Here is a 20,845-nt window from a genome sequence, read left to right as displayed (position 1 = left end):
TTGCCGTCAGTAAATCTCCTTATCAAAGTGGTGGAGGTGCTGGGTACCCTCTTCAAACCTGGAACTCCGAAGCCGGACGTTGCCCACCACTGCTCCGACAATGCCTGATGACGCCACCCAGCAAGACGCGGCCCAAGCTCCGTCGGTCATCGTGTCAAGCGTGCTGCGCCAGCGCGATCCCGCTTTCTTTAGCGGCACCGATGACCATGACGTAGAAGATTGGCTATTGTCATTTGAAAGGGTGAGCGCGCACAACAAGTGGGACGATACTACGAGACTGCGCAACGTCCTGTTCTACTTAACAGACGTCGCAAACCTCTGGCTTCGTAACCATGAGTCGGACTTCGCCACTTGGACGACTTTCACGACGAGCTTCGCGGAAGTGTTCGGTCGCCCCGCAGTGCGCAAGCTTCGCGCTGAACAGCGTCTACGCGTACGTGAACAGCAGCAGGGCGAGAACTTCACAAGCTATATTGAGGACGTCATTGACTTGTGCAAGCGCGCGAATCCTTCTATGATTGAGCAAGACAGGATAAAGCACATCATGAAAGGCATAGACGACGACGCCTTTCAGGTGTTGCTGGCCAAGCACCCACGCACCGTGTCTGAACTCGTGACCTTGTGCCAGAGCCTCGACGAACTACGTAAGCAGCGCGTCCTAGCTCGGCGGCAAACGTCAACAGACGATTCCCTCGCTGCGTTGACCATCGGCGGCGAGCACACGGCGCTCCTGTCACAGATTAAGGAGCTTGTGCGGGAGGAAGTTGCTCGACAGCTTTCATTTTTTCCGACCGCGCAAGTGCCTACGCCTAGGCTGACTCCAACCATCGGACAGGTGATACAGGAGCAGGTCACGGAGGCTTTGCCGTCTGCCTTTCGGCCGACTGGTGTCACCGCGCCGCTATCACGTGTGGTGCCGTCTGCTGCTCCTCCGACTCCTATTGCCGCGCCTCTGACGTATGCGGATGCCGTCATGAAGCCACGTCCTCAACCAGTACTGACCCCTCAACCACCAATTCGACCACCAGCGACGGCGCTTTTCGGGTCGCAGCCACAGTACGAAAATCCTTAGCGCACTGCAGACAACCGCCCGATCTGCTACGCTTGCGGAATTCCGGGTCATGTTGCGCGTTTCTGTCGCCGACGCTTCGCGGCAACCACGAGTACGCCGAGATATCCAGACTACTCCTTCCGACCTTCCTATCGCATGCAGCCTGAACGAGAGCCTGAAACATACGCCCGTGATCACCAGCCCACTTCCGATGCCTAACCTTTTGCTTCTCGTCGGTCTCGCACACCGCGCCGCCGTTCTCTTTCGCCTATGCGTCGCCGGTCCAATACTGGTGAGACGGAAAACTGACTACCGCAGCTTCTGAGGCACGAGCTGCGCCGTCGTCAACCTGTCTAAGTCCTCGCTTGTCCCCCGCCAATGCTATTGAAGTGTTTGTTGACGGTGTACGAACTCTTGCACTTGTGGACACTGGCACCGCTATTTCTGTAATGAGCCATACGTTGTGCCGTTCTATCCGTAAAATGACGACGCCACCTTCAGGATTTTCTCTCCGTACTGCGAGCGCACAATATATTCAACCCGTTGCAGCATGTACGGCCAGGGTGCTCATACAAGACGTGATCTACAGTGTTGAGTTCCTTGTGCTGGCCTCGTGTTCCCATGACCTGATCCTCGAGCACCCCTTTTTGTCCCGTAACCACGCTGTTATCGACTGCGCTCGTGCTCAGGTAGAGCTCGCTGTGTTTCCTGAGACGCCTTCCACCAATGTGGCCGGTCCTGGGAATAGAAAGCTTGTCGTCGCCGCCAATATTGACCTGCGCTCTCAAAGTGCCGTCATTGTTCCCGTTTCCTGTACCACCCTTTCTGACGCCAAAACTTTGAACCGAAATGAAACGCTTGGCCACGTTCAGCCTGTAGATGCTGCTGTTATCGTACCCCTTGACCCCTCTGAGCCCGAGACTCAGCGTCCGCTGAACTCCCTGACCCCTCACGTTGCGTCCGACACCGTGCTATCGGATTCTTTTCACCGTTCCATCGACAGCGACCTCGATCCGGCTGCATGGACGCAGCTTCGTGCCCTTCTACATGAGTTCCGCACTTCGTTTGACTTACCGCAAGCGTCACTAGGCCGAACTAATGCGGTTGTTCACACGATTGACACTGGGTCTCACGCTCCTTTGTGACAGCGCCCCTACCGTGTGTCACCTGCGGAACGTCGTCTCACTACGGAGCAGGTTCACGACATGCTTCAGCGCGGAGTCATTATGCCCTCTTGCAGCCCCTGGTCCTCTCCTGTTGTACTGATCAAAAAGAAAGATGGCTCTATTAGATTCTGTGTGGACTACCGACGCCTCAACAAGATTACTCGCAAAGACGTCTGTCCTCTTCCTCGAATAGACGACGCCCTCGATTGCCTTCAAGGTGCCGAATTTTTTTCTTCCCTCAACTTGCGATCGGGATATTACCAGGTCACTATGGCGGAGTTTGATCGTCCCAAGATGGCGTTCGTCACGCCGGATGGCCTGTATGAATTTACTGTGATGCCTTTCGGACATTGTAATGCGCCCGCAACATTTGAACGGATGATGGACGGCATTTTGCGCGGTCTGAAATGGAAGATATGTCTGTGCTATCTGGATGACGTCGTCCTGTTCTCTCCCGATTTCACTACACATCTCTCTCGTTTACGCACAATTCTACGCTGCCTTACAAACGCACGCCTTCAACTCAACCTGAAGAAATGTCACTTTGGGGCTCGCCGGCTCACAATCCTCGGCCACGTCGTCTCCAAAGATGGCATTCTCCCTGACCCGGACAAAATACGCGCTGTTGCCGAGTTTCCGAAGCCTTCTACCCTCAAAGAACTTCGAAGCTTTGTCGGCTTGGCCTCCTATTTTCATCGCTTCGTCCTAAATTTCGCCTCCATCATCGCACCGCTTACGAAGCTCCTCGCCGGCCCCAGCGACCTTTCCCACTGGACACTGGCCTGCGACGACGCATTTGCGACACTGCGCCGCCTACTTACTTCGCCCCCGTGCTACGCCGTTATGACCCTGCTGCACCAACCGAAACACATACTGACGCCAGTGGTATCAGTCTTGGTGCAATTCTCGCGCAACGCAAGCCCGGATTCCCTGAGTATGTTGTGGCCTATGCAAGCCGCGCCCTCACCAAGGCGGAAGCGAATTATTGGGTCACCGAAAAAGAGTGCCTCGCGATTGTATGGGCGTTAGGAAAATTCGCCCCTATTTGTACGGCAGGCCTTTCGACGTTGTAACCGACCATCATGCACTCTGCTGGCTAGCTTCCCTCAAAGATCTCTCTGGTCATCTCGGTCGATGGGCTCTTCGTATTCAAGAATTCGACATTCGCGTCGTTTACCGATCCGGGCGCAAGCATTCTGACGCGGATGCGCTCTCTCGTTCACCCGTCAAATCCGAAGCAGGGCCCCCTTCAACGGTCGACTTTTCCTTGGATGCTCTGACCATCACCGACATGCCTTCGGAACAGCGCAATGACCCATGGATTGCGTCCCTCTTGAAAGTTCTCTGCGCCTCTTCACCCGCTAGCCAACCCCGTGCCCTTCGTCGACAAGCCAAGCATTTCGCAATACGCGATGCGCTTTTATACCGCCGCAACTACCTGGAGGACGGACGTAAATGGCTGCTGGTCATACCCAAGCACTTGCGAGCCGATGTGTGTGCATACTTCCATGCTGATCCGCAACATGCCCATGCTGGCGGGCTGAAAACGTATCAATGGCTCCGCCAATGCTACTACTGGCGTGGGATATACACATTTGTCCGTAAATATATACGGTCAACAACGGAAGACGTTTAAACCACACTCCCGGTCAGCTGCAGCCTTTACCATGTCCTGCCCGCCCTTTTGAGCGCATTGGAATCGACCTTTATAGACCGCTTCCTGCTCTGTTGCTGGCAAGGGCTGGATAATTGTCGCGGTGGACCATCTCACGCGATACGCAGAAACAGCTCCACTCCCTGCGGCTGGTGCTTGTGACGTCGCTTCCTTCATATTGCACCATTTCATACTCCGTCATGGTGCCGCACGGGAACTGCTGAGCAACAGAGGCCGTGTGTTTTTGTCCAACGTCATACAAGAGCTGCTCCGCTCGTGTCGTATTGTTCATCGCACATCAACTGCCTACCACCCTCAAACAAATGGGCTCACGGAACGTTTCAACCGCACGCTCGGTGACATGCTGTCGATGTACATCGATTCTGATCATTCCAATTGGGACGTCGTTCTCCCCTTCGTGACTTATGCGTATAACACCGCGACACAGTCTACGACGGGCTTTTCACCATTCTTTCTTTTATATGGCCGCGAACCATCCTCCACGCTTGACACAATTTTACCGTACCACCCTGACGCCTCCGAATTCAGTGCAATTTCTGGCCTCGCCCAGCATGCAGAGGAGTGTCGTCAGCAGGCCCGCTCGTTCACGTCCGACAGCCAAGCCCTCCAGAAAATCAGGGACATTCCTTTCGATGTGCCGGCCGTACGTGCACACTCGGCTCGTTAGCGCGGTCTATCAGCAGCCGATCTCCCGACAAAATCATCTTTGAAGTGCTTTGGGGGCAGTGTCTAAACGGAAGACCATCACACTTCTGCATACCTCTCTTTTAAATGTGTATGTAGTGAAGAAGAAGAACAGGGAGCAAGCAGTAGTGGGGCGCTCTCATAGATGTAGGGCGTGAGTGCAGATCACGAGCTCTTGGCGTCGAGACCGTTGCTCTCTTGCGACTGTACTGGTTTTTTGCCTGCCGCTTGCCGTCAGTAAATCTCCTTATCAAATGGCACAGTTTCGCCCTAAGCGCGAAGCAATGAATGCGATAGCAACACAGCAATGTCATACGAAGTAAGGTCACCGGCTTTGGTAGCAATTCGAATTGTAGTACACATGAGCAAGCAGGTGTGCTGCGGCGTAAGTAGACCGACATGAAGAGAGACTCGATGACCACGACAAGGCGCGTCTGAAACGGTGGTGTTGATGAGAAGCGCTTCCCGTGGGCAGCGCGTGTGGGTGCGAAGGGATATATACACACCTGTAGCGCTGCACTGCCGATCCGGGCAGCATTGCATGTGTAGCGCACGTTGGAAAATGAGCATATGAGATAGGCTCGACTATTACTAACTGAATTAACAAGCGTGGTGTCAGCGCGCACAAGCAAACATGAATAGAGCACACTGAATGACCGCAGACAACGACTGTCAAAGCGCTGGCAGCAAGCGCAGCCACCGCAGCGGGCGAAGGTTCGTGTCTACCGCTTCAACGGAAACTGAGCGGCGAATGCACAGCGCATACAAAGGTCAGAGCCGTGTGGAGATAAGAGACGGTGCGGGCGACCGCCACAGCTGGGTAACGTACGAGCACGGTTGTTGGTAGAGTAGAAGCTGCGCCCCCCCCCCCTCCCATCCCCCGCTACCTCCCGCGCTGCCTTCCCGCTTTCTTGCTTTCGCGTGGGAGATTGAGTGGCAAGTTATCCTTGCGCCCAGTTGCAAGATACGCCTTTGCTGCCGGAGCACAGCGTCGCCCTGCCTCCCTCTCTCCCACACCCCCACGCATGGCCTTTCGCCCGACGGTCTCGTTTGCTTTCCGCCGTGCGTTCGCTCACCGTGATAGCGCGCGTCCCCCGCACGCTTTCGCTCGCGCATACGGCGCGCGGCTACGATTTTATCGCCCTTGGACTTTATACGGAACCTCACAGCGACGACTACGGTGACGGAAGAAATCCGGTTGAAGTGTCCATACAATTGCTATCGCAAGAAAACTTAAAATCCCAACTAATCCGAGGTTCTCATCAAATTCCAATGCGCAATTGAGGCAATACCGAGACAGAGCACGTCCCGCTGCGCGTCAGACGCCAACGACCCGTCACTAAGTTCTTCACCAGCCTACAAATACACATTATATTACTAATGGTCTTTCTTTGAAGGATAGCATGCCGCGGCAAATCCAGACCCGAAACGAAGCCGCACACTCGATAGCCCGCCATGCTGCCACATCGGCACTCAAAAATATAGTAGCAGCATACGAAGAGACAGCGCGAGCCAGAACCATTCTAGAACGTCGCATTGTCGCGCTTCCAAGTGGTCACGTACTGTGTCATGAATACGTATGATATTACAACACAGCTTCTTTCTGGGAAACGAAGCTGAATCTATCTATCCAAAATATATTATATGAAATATTTTACGGTGCCTTTGGACTTCTCCTATTTTTTTAGGATTTAGAGGTCTGGGACGCGCGATAACTGAACAGCCGAAACTATCACGTCAGTGCACCTTTACTGGTATTTCACTAAATTCTGTACCAGCCATTAAATACTTCGGCGTACATTTAACTAATAATCTTTCTTCAAAATGCTCACTGAATAATATCTAAAGACAATTGCATGCTTGATTTTAATGTGATTAGCATTTTTCGCCGACTTCAGGCGTTTTGAGCCTATCTATCTATCTATCTATCTATCTATCTATCTATCTATCTATCTATCTATCTATATGTCTGTCTATCTATCTATATATCCATCTATCTATCTATCTATCTATCTATCTATCTATCTATCTATCTATCTATCTATCAATCCAGCCTATTACGCCAACCCAGCGGCCAAGTTTATCTCCTTGAGACGATATAGGTATGTGCTCTTGGTCGCGAATTCTTCGTGGTGGTTCTATCGCCGTCAGTCCAGCTTTGGGATCTTTGCTCTCGTCATGCCGTTGTCGCCACGTCTTCTACCCTGACACAGTGGCCCAAGTTCTGTAATAGCTAGGGTCACTAGACATGGGCTCGTGGTCATGATGCCGTCGTGGTCGTTGCATCGTCGTTATTCAAGCTTCTTCATCCGACTATCGTCATGTATTCGTCGTGATGCCGTCGTCGTTATACAATCGTCACACATTCATTACGACGACCCACGACGGCACCACTATCGTCGTCCTTCCAGTTTCGTGATTTGACTCTCATCATCCAGTCGACGTCGCGTCTTCTACTTTGACGCCGTCGTTCAAGATGTTTAGTAGACTGGGACACTAGTCATATATTCGGGGTCGTGATGGCGTCGTGGTCCATCATATTCTTAATGCCGTTGTAACACAGTCGTCGTCTTGCTGTCGTCTTCACTTAAGTAACGTCGTACCATTATAGTTATGCCACCATCGTCATACCCCTTCCTTCATCGTTCCATTGGCGACAATCTTTCTTCGCCAATGTATTGAAATCATACTATCGTCATTAAATCGTGAATAAGAGGCCCTTGTGATCGTCAGACAGCGGCTATCGTGCATCTGTTGTCAGGTCATCGTCGTCACGCCATCGTAGTCAAATAGTCGCCGTCATCTGATTGTATTCATGTCGTCGTCGTCGTTACGGTGTCATCGCTATACCATCGTCATAATTTAAAAATCCAGATCTCATTGTCGTCATACCCTCGTCGTTTAAACCGCTTTGTCGTTCCACCATTATCATTCCTTCGGTGTTGTTCCGTCATCACTGCGCCAGCGTCACACAGTCGTCATCATGCCACCACGCTTAAGGTCGACCTTACCAAGCAACTGTCAAATCAAAGTGGGGACGATATCGGAGCGTGCGGCCCATGGGCGAAATCTAATTCGCAAAAGTGGAAGAATGGACATGTTGTTAAAGTTGCATCTTTAGGTAGCTGAGCGACCAACGACTTAGGAGGAGAGAGAAGTGACAAGAAAGAGAGAAATTGCGCTCTTTTCTGTCCCTTCTCTTCCTTTCTTTGTCAGTTGTCGCTCTACTATCCAAAGATATAGCCGAAGCAACAAAAATATCAGAATTGCCACTACCCGTAATAAATAAACGTTACTTAAGCAATGCGATCTGTAGCTACATTGCTCGAATATTATTCGCATTACAGTCAAGAGCGATCGTGAGTTCTGCCGTTTTTTGCAGGGGTCTAACACATATTTAGGGCGAAATACGCCCAACTGAACCCTGTCAAACCAATTTGTAAGGCACTGGCTTCCAAACATGTACACATGGGTTAATATCGGGTTCGGAAAAAAGTTCGATATGTTTTTTTTCAAATTTTCGCATCTTCGTGTTGCATACAAATCCTGGAGAGGGTATCGCTGTAGACACTGACGAACGCTGTCATGGCCTCTTGGACCAGCGCTCTTTTAATAATTAACGCTACTCACGTTCTCACATCAGTTACGATATCAAATGTAAAATTGTAACGTGTTGACCCTAGGGCCTCCTTTGTGTAAGCAAAACAGCCCGCAGGTCTGCCTCGGTAGTATTGTGTATAACTTTGAGCGTATATCCAAATTCGTTGAGGAGTACTCAACATCTGAAAGAGAGCGTACTTACTTATAATTTCTATAATGAAAAATGTTGCTTTAACCTTTGCAGCGAAGAGATTACGCAATTATGACAAGCAAATCAATTTTCGCCAGATGCAGTGAAAAAGAGCGAAATAATGATAAATATTGAAGCTGCAAATGTTGAGACATTTGTTAGCCTTCCCGCACTGATGGTCCTGTAAAGTTATCTAAGAATAGTTTCTCGACGGCTTGGCTGTTGTCTATTCGATACTACAATCGCGCAGCAATGAGAAACGGTACATTGAAACATGACCTACTTGCCAGTCTAAATTATATGGATCGAAGAGAAGCAATGACGATGGTAACATACTTCAGTCAGGAACACAAGCATGTGAACAAGGCATTCATAAAAGGTGTGAATGTCTGGTAGGAATTCGTACGCAATGAATCTTCCTTGTCATATACGTCACTGACCCACGGGCCAGGAGCTAATGTGGAGGTTAGGCCAGGTATTCCAGGCACGATCAGTGTGCAAAATCATGGGGTACAAAGACTTGTTTTTGTTGTCGTGAAATATCTGATAAACGCGAACTTAAGTACCGCTTATTAACGACTGTACGCGGTTGGCCATTCAATAGCATCGCACGAAAACATTTAACGTAACCACTAGTATAAGGCAATGCTTAGACAAAATGCTGGAATTTGAATTATTCCAGCCAAGTAAGAGGCCACTGGAATCACCAAGCGTCGTGGCGATGAAGAAGCACTCAACTGCGGTCTGCATTGCTAACGTCGCCACAGTAAAGACACAATGAAAGATTTTAGCCTTCTTGCACAGATAGACAACGCATTGGCCTGTTGTCCAATGCTGCGTATCTTTTTTGCTGATGAATCTCAAGACGTGCTTCGGGCATGACCTACTTCGAGAGTAATCGAGAGAACACCGCCACCATCAGACCATGTAGACTTTTTATATCCAAGAAAATGAAATTTGGAGTCTGCTCCACACTCTCATCATGCCACAGGGTGACGACGTCGTATTCTTCGCCCTGTGACATGCTCTTGCAACATTAGATGTTCCAAATCACGCACATGTATTCAGGTTCAAGCCATCAAAGTGCCGCGTTTTTTCACAAGCCCTTATTTTCGCTATTCACATCATCAGCAAGTCAGGAGGAAGTCCTGCCCTACAGCATTTAGACAAAAATGCAGTTGACGCAATACGTGGTCTGCGCTCCTACTGCAAATTGGAGCTTTTGTGAAGACCATTTCGCGTGATAAGAAACTTTCTGTTTACTTTAGAAAATCAAATGTCGAGGTCAAGTGCGCCATAACGCCGTAGAAGCATTCCACCTGCTTAAAAGACCTCTGCTGTCCCCACCACTACTCGCTTGCTTTGATGCAAACGCTTCAACTAAAGTAGATGTCGAAGGCGATAGGCTTGGCCTTGGCTCTGAGGTAGTCTAGAGGAAAGGCAGTGTCGAAGAGTTCGTTACCTGTGCCAGCTGGTCGCCCCTGTCAGCAAAAAGATCAGTGCTGCTCGAAACAGCAAAAAATTTACAATTCCCAATATTTGGTTTCGGCTACGGGAAAAGGTTTGTCTTAAAATATACAGTGTGCTTTTTAAATGCGCCAGCGACCGTCATACTTTGTGTTGCCTGCCATAAAATATTCTTCAAGCCGCATCGCATGCTGAAGCCTTCTCAGCAGGGATTGGAAACCAAAGCTTTACACAAATAATAACAGACACGTACAGTAGACGATTGCCTGTTCCACACCCATTTGATCCACTGTTGCTAGAAGCACATGAACATTTTCGTGGAGCAATAGGAACAAATGACTTTGGCGAGGAACAGCAAACTTGTATGGAACTAAGACGTTTCATTAAGTGCTTTTGGGCAAGACTAGTTTAATTTCCAGGGCGTTCAAGAGCAGTATTTTTTTAAATTTTTGCACAGCAGTGGTCTTTATGCACAAGTTATCAGCGGTAAAGCCAACTACCACCGTGTTTGCACTAGCAAATATAGAGAAGAAATAATATGGGCCCCTCCCGACCGTTGCAGTAGCCCATTATGCCAAAATATTGCGGAGGAAGTCAAATGCAAAAGACCTCGCGAACATGACCCGAATGATCCCTATAGCTTATAATATCTGCTTCACAAACGCTATATAATATCCGCTTAGATCAACTGGCGTATTTTTTTCGTTGTTACAGCGTCTATGGCTAGCTTATGGCATCCGCGCGGGAATACTATCAACTCAGCAATGGCTCGAGTGTCGCCGTCTTCTTCCACAGCTGGCTTCGTTGGCGCTCAAAATTCCAGGGTAGAATTTTGAATTTCCTGTTGTCGCAATCCGGAGGCGGCGTTTACGGGGGTATGAGCTGTTTATTGTCTTACGTGACGGACAGATTCAATAACAGAGGCGATACGCGAATGCTGCTCATCATCAGCAGTGGCTCGAGCGTCGTCGTCTTATTCCACAGCTAGCTCGTTGGAGCCCCTCGGCGCAACCGCGCGAACGCGCTCGTTCCACTGCTCACGCGTTCGTCATCGTCTTCCACGGCTGGCTCAATTGCCGATCACCATTCCGGCGTAGAATTTCAGTTCTCTTTTATCGTCGTAATGGGGAGGCCGCGTTTACGCGGGTGTGAGCCATTGCTTAAGGGCCATTCATTGTCAGTCATTGCCGTACCTGTCGTCACGATGACCACTGATCAGTGCAATAAATGTGCTCGTACCTTCGTTCAAAATTCTGTCACCTCTGTGTCGTACGCTAAACAGCTTCATTGGTCGTCCACCTTCACGGAGTGGAATGACTCATGAATTTTTTTGTCAGTGCTTCAAATTAAGCATATCCTTGTGACAACCAAGTAAATTACCCACTTTAGTATAACGAATCCACAGCCGGAATGCAATCTAACCCATGGCGTTGAGTGTGCTACTGCGAAATGTTGCACTTTTAGGGTTCTTCACCGGCAAATAAATGCCTGCTATGACCAAGCTCGCACAATTCATCTTGTGCCTCCATAAGCCAGGTCATACACACAAACTATATTGTTTATGCTGTATTACGTTTCTTTCCACTTTGCTTAATTCGTACATTTGAGGCTGGCTGTTCCTGCATTCCTCTCCTGTTAATCGTACCAAGAATCGACTTCTTGAAAGGAGGGCAATGCCAACCCGTGTTATTTTACATTCTTCAATAATCGCTCGGAAACAGTTGTCACAGTGATTATGTTAACGCTATCGCGCAACACTGCCTGCATTCTTTATTTATACTTTAAGGATTATTTCCAGCCCTCGACTGCCAGATAGGTGTGACTTAAGCGCCCTTGTTGAGCAAGTACCTGAATATGCTATGATGATTTCAGCTGGAATAAGTATTCTTGTAGAAAAGTGTAATTTTTTATAGTCGCAACTATGTTCACGTTTAGGTCTTGGTCTCTGTTTAAATTAATGATTTTGGCAACACATACCCCCAAACTAGAGTTACTTACTTGAAGAAGCTTTCTCAGCCCACTGTTGCCATGTGCGCATGGAGCGAGTAAAATCATGCTTGTGAAAGTAAGGTAATGCACAAGCATTATATGGAACATCGTTAATATCAAAACTCAGTCACGGACACAGTGAGAGTACGAAGAAGCCTCCTACGCGAAGAAGCCTCCTCTTGAAGAACAAAGCTTTTTTAGCACTTCATATTCTTAACTCCATGGGCATAACTGAAAGCGAGCAGTCAGATAATATGCTAGGCACCTACGTGCATTGCGTTGTCTGCCGGTCCGTTGTGTTCGCACACAGACCATTGTTCAAGCAAAAAAAAAAAAAAAAGTTGTTGCAGTTTCACCTGAAAGGCGCAGCATCAATTGCGATAGCAAACTTGTAGAGAGCTATACGGAGTAATGATATTAGCTTTATCAGCTGTATAAACTTGGACATGCAGCAGCATCGGCAACACGCAGAACTGTTGTCGACGCCATCGGCGTTTTGCCCGCGTTCGCTCAAAATGCGTGCGGCGTTGGTGACTGTTGCCGGAGCCTCTGATATAAATAGGCACTTGGTGCCGCAGCTAAACGTTGCCTCCCTTCCCTCCCCCTCCCCCACGGCCTCTCGCTCGTCGGAAGAAGGCGCGTTTGCTCTACATACATGGTGATTGTGAAGGAGAACAGAGACGCCTACTTCTGCAGCCCTTAAGCGAGCACGGCGCAGAACGCGCGTTTGTTCTCCGCCGTGCGTTCACTCCCCGTGAAAGCGCGCGTCCCTCGCGCCCTTTCACTCGCACATACAGCGTTCGGCGCGCGGCGACGATTTCTTCTCCAAATGACGTCATACGGAACCTCACGGCGACGGCGACGGTGACGCCGACGGCAGAAATCTGCTTTTGAGTGTCCATATAATTGCTATCGCAATAAAAAAAGCGAAAACAAGCAACAAAACCTCAATTTCGCATAATTTTAGGCCACCTTGAGAACGAGCATATTATTTGCCTCCCTGCCATATACATCTGGCTACTTTAATACTCCAGTTTTACGAATAGTAAATGCAGAAAAAGCCAATTTTCACTTGCAGTCCGCGAATAAATTGAGAACAGATGCGCTTGACTTCCACATCACCGGCACACGCTGCCATCGGCGGCGGTCGCCCATGGGAACAAAGCTCATTGTTTCATGCAGGTGCGGAGGGAAAAAAATCATCGTGCTTTATATATATTATTTCTCCTGTGCAGCATTATATTTCTGAGCAGAAAAATACCTATTCGCAGTATGAGCTGTCCTGCTCCCCGTAGAAGTGTATATTACGCATGTTTGAAAAGGCCAGCACAGACAATCTCATTCAAAGCACTATGCAGCATCGCAATGAAATTACGCACATAACCTGTGGACGTTTCCTGAGTCAGTGGTCATAAAGGGGGCGAAATAATTACAACGAAAATCGCCACAAAGTGCAGCGATACTTTGTTGCTATAAAACAAATTTACGTCGAAGTCTGGTAAGCTGCCCATAAGCAGTCGTGGTCTCTTACAAGGACGAATCGGTGCGAAAACCGGGGCATCCTGCTTTTCTTTTCGTTTGGTCATTGTACTTGCGAGCTTTCCTGTGCACGTTCGGATGGCCATAAGAAATTAAGAAGAGCTGTTGCAGTGCAGGTTGTATGGTTTCATTTTTTCTCGCCCGACATTTTAGTCATTGTGTTCATGATTCTTAGGTTATATCGCTGTACTATTCTTCTGTGAGTTGCACAAGCGCCGCGTGACAGCAACAACTGTTGAGAAGTCACGCACACCCGCCGAGCAGGATTCCGCTGGGGTTGTCCAAAGAATGGTTTCGTGTTTAAGCAATACAAAGATGCAAAATGTAACTTCGCTTAACAGAACTGAAATTTTTGTACATATTTGAGAGGGCCTTAAAGTGTCCGTGTTAAAAATATGAAGCCAAAACTGACCAATATTGCAGTGGTGCACCGCAGAACGGCTGGACGACATGGCATTAGCCGGAGAGTCTTGTCTTGCGGTGCCTGTTGTTTTCAGCTAAATTTCTGCAGACTTGAGTGGCTTCTGTCGAGTATTCAGTATAAGAGCGAGCCACTGCTGCACATTTCCTCTCTAGCTGACGGTAATGTTAATGTGTACTTATGAGCAGTTTGTATACATGTCATAAACTTTTACTATCTGATTTTCACACTAGCAAATTATACTGCTCACATTGACAAGTTTTGCACCGCAGAGGTGGTTACGGCCTAAGATAAATTAATGTGTCGGATTGTTGCGTAGATGTGCGATCATAACGCATGCCGCCCTGGCCCTTAGGTCAGTCATGAGGACTGTTTTAAAGCTTTCCAGGAAGATCTCATGAAAAATCCGTACTTAAGCTGCAAGGCCAAAGCGACGCAAAGTCACGTTTTTTGGAAAGGACCCTGACGTGTTAAACTACTGCATTCTTTGCAGTGTACTTAGCCTTCCAACGAGCCATTGTCGATGTGATCCCTGGAAACTCCGAACTCAGCCGACCATTTCAACTGGAAACCAATGTCAACCACAGAGACGGTTGCAGTCACCTCGGTTTTGGGTTCAGGCCTGCTCCGCTCTTGTCGGCTCGCAGTCGAGCCACTGCCCTTCAGCGAGCCAGCTTCGATGCCACCGACACAAGATTTGGACGCCACAGACTACTTCGTCTGAGAACCAAGGTCTGCTACAGCGACGGTGGGAGCACTCAGCGCGGCATATAAACGCCAGCCTGGTGCCTTCCACTTCGGACTCGACACCGCATCTAGAATGCCATGCGTACGGCCAAGTTTTGCCGGTCAGTTACCTCAGTCATGCAGCTTGTATAAAAAGTAACAATTATTGCCTTCTTGCGGTGTCGTGTCCTCCATAACTCAACGTTGTACTGAGGCGATTATCATTTTGCTTGTCTCGTTTATGTTGTACTCTATTTGACGTTTTATTTATTGCTCGCTGGTGACGTTGAGTCAAACCTTGGGGTAATGTGAAAGCTTGAAGCTGACGCATTTGCCCAAGCTCTTGAATCAATACATAAACTCAAAGTTGGGTACGCTGTTCATTAACAGAACATACTGCAGTCCTCAACGAAATGAAGCAACTTAGGCAAAATGTCGAAGCACTGGAGAAAGCCAATGCCGCGAGACTGACAGCCGGGGAGAGCAAGTGCAGATATTTTCCTGATGTGCCAGATCAGCCGAAATCCACTGAACACGAATCTTTAGTTAGCAGTGCGACGATCTAAATGGAAGAGAGAGAAGTGACTGGAAAGAGCGCGGACTTACAACAATTTCAATTTTAATTGCGCACATAACCAAGGCTTAAATACCAAGCTAAGGCACAACAGAAAGTGCAGATGGGTAGCGCGAGTTCGGGACTCAGCTTCCAACGTACGATATGCAAATCATGTTACTAAATATTGCACTTCTTTATTGCACTGTGCTCATAGTGCTCTCCAGACTTGTGAATTTCAAGTGCTTCATTAAGTTCTCTAGTTTGTTTACTTTTGTGGCGACTGATAACTTGCGTGCTATCGAATAAGGGTTTTTAACGATGGTCTCGGCAATGGATGCCGAGATGACCAGAAACGCAGGTAAAAACATCATAATTGTGCTCCTTTATTCGTTCATTGGGACAACGTCCCGTTTGACCAATGTATTCGCGGCCGTAGGAAAGAGGGATGTTGTAAACAACGCTTACTGCGCACGCAACAGAGCGGGTATTATGGTTGGTTCAGCCGCAATTCCTTTATTGCGATAGCAATTATATGGACACTCAAAAGCAGATTTCTGCCGTCGGCGTCGCCGTCGCCGTCGCCGTCGCCGTCGCCGTGAGGTTCCGTATGACGTCATTTGGAGATGAAATCGTCGCCGCGCGCCGAACGCTGTATGTGCGAGTGAAAGGGCCCGAGGGGCGCGTCTTTCACGGGGAGTGAACGCGCGGCGGAGAACAAACGCGCGTTCTGCGCCGTGCTCGCTTAAGGGCTGCAGAAGTAGGCGTCTCTTTTCTCCTTTACAATCACCATATATGTAGAGCAAACGCGCCTTCTTCAGACGCGCGAGAGGCCGTGGGGGAGGGGGAGGGAAGGGAGGCGACGTTTAGCTGCGGCACCAAGTGCCTATTTATATCAGAGGCTCCAGCAACAGTCACCAACGCCGCACGCATTTTGAGCTAACGCGGGCAAAACGCCGATGGCGTCGACAACAGTTCTGCGTGTTGTTGCTACCAAAGCCGCTCACCTTACTTCGTATGACATTGCTGTGTTGCTATCGCATTCATTGCTTCGCCCTTAGGGCGAAACTGTGACATTTTTTCTTTTGAAATTAGTTAACTTGCCTGCATAAGCGTTACAGTGTATCTGGTGTCGATAACACAGCATCGATGCCAGCACGCCGAACAACTTTCTTGAGATCATGGGACAATGTGTGCATGTAAGATATGACGGTGACACTCTTTCTGGGAGTGGCAGTTGTGTTTAGCCCTCGCTGTGGTAATTGTGCTCAGTATGGAAATCTAAACCGACACGTGGGAATTCTCTTAAGTGGTAGTTCACGTTGGCATGATATGTGCCTTCTGCATCTCGGCCAATGTCCCATGGTGGGTATGTAACAAAGTATGGATTTCATCATTAAATTCAACACGTGCCACCGATCAGAGATAGTAAGATACAAGAGTTAATGATGTGCTGGAGAAGTTTGCGTGACTGATCGCAGGGCATTATTCAAACAAGCACCTGAACTAGCTTGTCGGTGTTGGCACGACAAAATTATACGTGCGATTATGGCCTAATAAATTCTGCCTCAGCTACTACGCGCGTCGAACGCTGGAATCACGAGCTCCCATGGAGCGGCGTTAGCGGACTTTGCTCACGACGCAAACAGGATGAATGCAAGTGAGGAGTGCAACTACGAGGCTATTCTGCCACAGCTACACAAAGTACGTGCTCGTAGCAAGAGTGTGTTCTTGAACGGGGACGTACACGTGTGGTTCTAAGGGATCCAATATTCGCTGGACTCCCTCTCCCTCGGTCAAGTCGACATGCTATTTAAGGTGGTGGCTTTCGGCGCTTAAACGATAAACCTTGTGAGGGCCGTGACTTTGAACAGGGCGCACGAAACGATGCAAATTGTTGCCAAAGAACATCTACATGTGAAAATGAAGCAGTCGCTGATCATTAACCCCCAAAAGCATCAGAACAGGCTTACGCTACGCTAGATATTGCGTGGCATGGTTGATGAGTATGTTCTAACTACATTGGCGGCTTTCGACAAGGTCACCGACATTACCAGTGGGTGTGGCCGGGTGCGAGCGTTAGTGAAAAAGGGTCCACGATGCATTCGTTTCTATTAAAGATCAAAACTGTCATGAAATAACATATCTGCCTCACCATATAACGGTGGGTCTTGAAGTGGTTATAAGCGCTTTTAACGCGAGAGTATTTAGAGCCCCGTGTCGCAGAAAATCCATCGTCGGCAACGGTCGTATGATCACGGGTCGCGGAGAAAAATCATCGAACCACATGGACCGCGCAGGCCCTCCACGTGGTGCAAGGGTTTTTGTGAACGAAAATTGAATTTCTCAGAGTGAAATCCGTCAGAAAAGTGGTAAAGTATGACTTTACCATTCCGCGTCGGATTCGCCGTCGGAATGTTTACTAATCGGCATCAGATTGTAATTTGAATCTACGAGAAAGCCTAATTCTTCTACGGGGAAAGTCAAACACAAACTCCTTTTCCAGCATTTCTACCAGACCGGCGCGCGTCGGGGTAATAACAAACAATTAATAAAATAAAAAAAGGTGCTAGGGCCTTGACAGTTTAATATAAGACCACTTATATTGCCCCTGGCAAAACGTCTTTCCAGCAATGTATTTCAGTTTAAAAGCGAAGCCGACTTTAAGGGGATCGGTGTAAGCTTGGTCTTTGTAAGCTGAAGTTCCCACGTTTTCTGTTGCAGTGAATGAAGCCTACTTGCCGTACGCGAACGATGCGATGTGAACGGGTCCCGATAACGTTATCGCGTTCTACTCTTAAGCCTAACTGCCGTACGCGAACGATGCGATGCGAACGGGTCCCGATAACGCTATCGCGTTCTACTCTTAAAGGCGAACCTTAAGCGTCCTCCATTTTTTTTTTGCAGCTGGTTTGAGCAACTGAAATTGGGTTGCGTCACCGGCGTGCTGCGCGCTTGGAATATCCATTGCCGTGGACGCGCCAGCGAAATTACCAGTGGTCTATTGCGAAAGCGGCGTCTGACAAGCGCCGTTTGAGGAACGCTGTGTGCTGTCGGGCGACGTGCAACATTATTCTTCACAACATGAAGATTCAGAGCAAGACCTCGTACTCTGGTCCGACACAAGAACTGCGATGGAGACATAAGGCAGTGGGACACGTCACTGCGTGAAATGCATGCGCCACTGCTGCATCAGGACTGCCCATGCTCAAGGCTGTTTCTGTGTGGGCTTCACATCCAGGCCAATTGCATTGGCCCTGCATTCGCAGGCAACTAAACAGGGGAGAAAAATTTATATGTACTGCGGTAACGAAAAAAAAAACATTATTACGGAAAGTTCATTTTTATTTACTCCTCGAGACATCTGCGGATCTTTGAAAGAAGTAAAATAAAAGGATAGATACAATCTGATATAAGGTGATCGTTTGAGTTTCCAAAGTATATTTTTATAGAGCCGGATATAATAAATATTGACTGGGTTACTAAGCTATTGTAACTCTTCTATGAAGAGTTTCAAAAGTTGAAATTGGAGCTTTCATTGATAAAAAAATCGCCGCTATTCCACTCTGAATGTGGGCTACCAGCGGATCTGTTCTTCTGCAGTACACATTACACGCGGTCTCCCCACAATAACACACGCAACATACTAATTGCCTATTCTGCAACGCAGGTAACGTAGCCTTAAAATTCTGTTGACGCTGGCGCGCCGTGGACACTTCTGTCACAAATAGTACATTCTCTAAACTATGAATATGCTCTGTATCTTATAAAATAAAAAATCAGCTCAACAAATACGGTATTTCTGATAAATTAGTTGATCATAAACGGCCAATTAGTAACACGTGTATTTTAACGTTGGGAACACTCTAAAAAAAATCCACGCTTATCTAAGCGTGCGTTTCGGTTATTTTTACACGCTTAGTTCTAACCGTGATATTTCTACACGCTTACCAATCACGCCTACTAGGAGTGATCAGCAACCCCTCTTTACGCTTAGTAGGCGGGATAAGGACCCCGGGATAGTATGGCGTTACTATTCTCCGCGCTCAGACAACGGCGCCGAGGGGGGAAGGGGGACGGCGTGAGGAGCATGCCCCATCCCCCGCCTCCCTGGCTCCTTGCGTACCTTGTCGGCTTAGGTGACTTCTCTGAAGCGAGTTTTGCTCAACACGCTCTTCAACATGTGCTTCCACGGCGAGACTGTGACGGACCGCGAAGATATGCGACTGGTAGCAGGTCGGCGAAGCAGCTGCAGAGCGATTGCGCAAGACTCTCCCGCCGGTGACACTGAAACTAATCGACTAAGAAGGGGCTTTGCACATTTCAACGACATCAAGAAATGTGGAACGTAAAGAAGTCCCTCTCCATATATTTTTTTGCACAAAAGTGCGAATGCCCTCTCAACCGTGCTCTGCTGCGCCGCACGTTCGAATATATCGAGCTGTACATGCAAGATAGGGACGTCTGGAGAGCATTTCTCCCTTTAAAACCCTTGTGTTGTGCTCTCCCTTTTGATTGTTGGCCGAAAATGCCTTATCGAATCATTTATCAGTGGCCTATTTTAGTAATAAATGCGAGTGGTCTAAGCAGTGAAACGAATGTGACAAACGTATTTCTTCCTAGGTAAATATTTTATTTATAGTATTCATTCACAGAAAATCGGATACGCTGAAACATTGATATTTAAAAATAAAACTTCCAGAATTAGAAGATCTTCAGATAGTTGAAAAACCTTATGTATTTCTATTAGCTTGCCGTAAATGCGCAACGCGATGAACAAGCTCATCAATCTTGTTGCGCCAATGAAATTTCGGTGCTACTTCCGGGCTTTATAATTAACTGTACGAAGCCAAGCAGTTGGTCATATGCAGCCGGATATGATATACCTTTGATGTAATAGAGGCCCATCACTAGTGCCTTTTCTAGGGATGTCTATGATTTCATGCCCATAGCCGCAAGTGAGGTGCCTCCTTTCCCCCCAGACAATGCAAGGTCCTATGTGATCACTTGGCGGTGTCTAAAAAAGAAGCGTGTTTGGCTAATTAGAGCATAATAGGTGAAAACATGGTTTTAGAGTAAAACCGGTAACGAATGACCGCTTGCTCTTTCACTGCTCTAACATTTGTTGCACTTCTTTTGAAATGACTGATATCGGCCGCTGTTAAAATGTTCGCAGTTTAGAACTTTTTAGAAGTTGGCGATAGGAGAAAGAGCATAAACTCACCGCAGTAATGAGCTCATGCTTTGCCGGCCTGGGTCGCAGGTATACTTCTAAAGCGATTTGTGATGGCTCAGGCAATTTCAGGATTTGTGATGCGATCTGAAGGAACGTTTTCCGTTTTTGTTCATTTTGTTCAATTCTACTTTAAAATCTTAGTTCGCTTTTAAAGGTGAGCTGAAAAATGAAATGAACAGTGTGCAAAGCACATTTCGGGGAGACGCATATGTTAAACTGGTCTTAGTCGACCATGATTTCCATAAACATAACGTTAAAAAATTCAAACTCAAGTGGCAACGTATTCGATGCAACCTTTTATTGTCGTAGTGGAAATGAGCTCAAAATGCATTGTTATGCTAAATTTACAACCCAATGTCAATGAAAATTTTGACGAGATATTCCACGTGAACGTATCACTGCGGCCTCCAACGCTAAAAAAACGATTGCTTTCACTTCAAGTAATGCACATTCTTAGGAAATGAACTATACGCCTGAAAAACATCTGCGCGTTGTTGAAGCACAAAGATACGTATATCATTTCCAAAAATGAGTTCTTTGCAATCATT

At 48.0% G+C, this 20,845-nt stretch overlaps 1 long non-coding RNA gene across 2 annotated transcripts in view; it reads right to left on the bottom strand.

The window, feature by feature from the left end:
- The window catches only part of LOC125946043 (uncharacterized), a 78,462-nt gene that overhangs the window by 57,367 nt on the left and 250 nt on the right, over positions 1-20,845 (bottom strand). The window contains exon 1 of one of the 2 annotated variants that reach the window (XR_007467342.1): positions 11,832-11,986. The exons of the other annotated variant lie outside the window; for it this stretch is intronic. This is a non-coding gene — a long non-coding RNA (uncharacterized LOC125946043). Of the gene's footprint in view, positions 1-11,831; positions 11,987-20,845 lie in introns of those variants that run through there. 2 annotated transcript variants of the gene reach the window in all.

Source organism: Dermacentor silvarum, chromosome 5 (assembly GCF_013339745.2).
Source record: "Dermacentor silvarum isolate Dsil-2018 chromosome 5, BIME_Dsil_1.4, whole genome shotgun sequence".
NCBI lineage: Eukaryota > Metazoa > Arthropoda > Arachnida > Ixodida > Ixodidae > Dermacentor > Dermacentor silvarum.
The sequence above is the reverse complement of the archived record's forward strand: the minus strand, read 5'-3'. Positions and strand labels throughout refer to the sequence as shown.